We start from the raw sequence: 2,937 nt of genomic DNA, 5'->3' as shown, positions 1-2,937 counted from the left end.
AGTTGGGCAGTTCTAGCTCTGGTGTCCCTCATAAGGTAGCAGTTGATATGGCAGGCCAGTTGCTGTCATTTAAAGACTGCCTGGAGTTGGAAGATCTGCTTTTTTTTAAGGGGGATTGGGAGGAATAATAAAATTTTTTTATTTGCAAGAATTAAAAATTAAAAAGCTTAAGTAGATATTGTAGTACAATTTATAGAAAAAGTAAAGGCAACCCTGACATGCATAGGCTGCCTTGCTGACTAGAAAGTCACCCCAAGCTGTGGGGACATCAGCCTAAGGGTTAGCTCTCATTGGCACTGTCCCCCAGGGTGTGCTCATCAAAGAGATACTCTGCCATGCCAGTTGGTCACATGGTCACCCAGCTCTTTGATGGACTTTACCTGCTCATTAGGTAGTGCATCCTCGTTGAAATCACACACGTGGAGGCCATTCTTATCAGTGTCCAGCTTATGCAGCTCCAGGAGTGCTTGATTCACACTCTTCTCCAAGTGTAATGCATACTCAATCACATTCAGTCCATCTTCCAAGTTGTCATGGTCTGGTTTCTTGATATCCTGAAGGGAGATCTGGCCACCATGCTGGTTCTACAGCTTCATCAGTTTCTTCACATGGCATATGCCCTCTCCTTGTGAGACTGGCAAAGAAAGTATTTGGCAAAGATCTTCAAAGCCACGGACAAAGTGATAAGATGTAGGAGGCATAGAGCTCCAAGTTGATCTGGCTGCAGTGATGCTTTGTGGAGTGGATCTGCTTTTAAGGTAGCTCACTCACATGACTTACAATTCTGTTTTGTTTGTGGGTGGGCAGCTTCATTTCCCTCTTACCAAGGTCTTGCCACAGATCTGCTGGAGCATTTCCATAACATAAATGCTAACTTTCCCCAGAGTGTTGAGTGATTCAGAGAGGATAAGGCAGAAACTCTCCTGTCTTTATGACCTAGCCTTGGAAGTATCATGTTTCACTAAGATTCTGTTGGTCACAGGCCAGACATGATTTAGTGCGGGAAGGACTGCATGTGGATGTGAATACCAGTGGGTGAGAATTGCTGGAGCTATCTTGTAGGCTGGTCATCACTCCAGTCTTCTGGGCTGCTTAGTGTGCATAGTTTGAAACTAGTTGTTAGAATGTTAAGTCACTTCATTCTTAATGATCAGATAATGCTGGTCCTTGAATTTCATACATTACACAGGTCTCAGTAGCTATTACTCTACCTTTTAATCTTATGGAACAACAAGATGTTAGCAAAGCACTAGATAAAATAATTTCTTAATTTACTGCTACAGATGAATTAATCCTAGAGGTGTCACTAACAATAGGTTTCAGCAATGTCACAGAAGAAAACCCCACCAGAAACATATTTGCTGTTAAATATTGGAATTACAAAATCAATTGTTTTTTTTTTTCTAATAGTGTGGCTGAGATATTATCATGGAGTTTCAAGTGGGAACTTCTTTCCCTGGAGTCTTGATAATTAGCCATTTGCATAGATTGGCCCACATTGTAACTGTAATGTGAATTTCAAGCATATTATACAATGGACCATTTAATACTCAACGTACATATCCTCCAGATCTTACCTCAGAAGAGTGCTTTAGCCAATAAGTACAAGGGACTTGAAGCTTGAAACTTTTTGGGTGAGTAAGGAAAGTAGGTGCTGATGATTAAAAGGTGTTGCTCATTTCACTTACTAGATCATAGTACTTTGCTGAAACTATTTCCAGTTCTTTGGTTGTATCAAAAATTGTTAGGAAAGGTTACTTCTAATTAGCCTTCTCCTTTCAAGCTACCTCACACAAACATATCTTAAGTACAGTGTGATTGTTATACAAACATCACTTCAAGATTCTTAGTATTTTTTTAAACATTTTGAACAGTATACAAAATATTGAGGCTACCACTATTGTAGTCCAGTCATTTTCCTCTCTGTATCAGTATAGCTCAGATTAATACAGGACAGCCTTTAAGCTTATTTGATTTTGGCATAGTGCAGTGCCCTTTCTCCTAATTTTACATTTTGGGGGAATACTGAACTGATTTGTGCTTACAGAGTATTTTCTGCCTATATCTTTCTTGGAGCACAAATTAATTAGTAGCCCTCTCATTTAAAGCAAAGTTTCTTTTTAAACATTAATTTTATTTAAAAATCGATAAACCCTTAGCTAACCTTATTTAAAAAAAAAAAGGAAAGAAAAGGCTCAGATCCATGCAATGAAGAATGAAAAAGGTGAAGTCACAACAGATCCAACAGAAATCCAGAGAATCATCAATACCTACTGTGAGAACCTGTACTCTAATAAAATGGAAAACACAGAAGATATGGACAGATTTTGAGATACTTATGAATTACCAAAGTTGAATGAAGAAGATAAAAAAATTCTAAACACCACAATTTACAATTAGTGAAAATGAAAATGTAATTAAAAGTTTACCAACAAAGAAAAGCCCAGGTGATGGAGTCACTGCTGAATTTTATAAGACATTTAGAGATGAACTACTGCCATTACTCTTCAGACTTTTCAATGAAATGGAAAGGGAAGCAATACTTCCAAATTCATTCCTGGAAGCAAGTATTACTTTTACTCCAAAACCAGGGAAAGACCCAAGTGAAAAAGAGAACTACAGGCCAATCTCCTTAATGAATATAGATGCAAAAAATCCTTAATAAGACACTAGTAAACAGAATACAGAGGATCATCAAGAAGATCATACATCCTGACCAAGTCAGATTTATTCCAGGGATGCAAGGATGGTTCAATATATATGTCAATAAAAGTCATGCACTATATTAACAGAGTCAAGGACAAAAACCATACAATCATCTCAATAGATGCAGAAAACACATTTGACAAAATTCAAAACCCTTTCATGATAAAAAACCCTACAAAAAAATGGAATAGATGGTCTATATCTCAATTTAATAAAGACTATCTATGAACA

At 37.4% G+C, this 2,937-nt stretch overlaps 1 pseudogene; it reads right to left on the bottom strand.

Moving 5' to 3' along the window:
- Window positions 1-280: 280 nt before the first annotated feature.
- LOC109117873 lies at window positions 281-854 on the bottom strand (annotated as a pseudogene).
- Window positions 855-2,937: the final 2,083 nt, after the last annotated feature.

Source organism: Fukomys damarensis, unplaced genomic scaffold (assembly GCF_012274545.1).
Source record: "Fukomys damarensis isolate Sample0158 unplaced genomic scaffold, DMR_v1.0_HiC HiC_scaffold_38, whole genome shotgun sequence".
Lineage (NCBI taxonomy): Eukaryota > Metazoa > Chordata > Mammalia > Rodentia > Bathyergidae > Fukomys > Fukomys damarensis.
The sequence above is the reverse complement of the archived record's forward strand: the minus strand, read 5'-3'. Positions and strand labels throughout refer to the sequence as shown.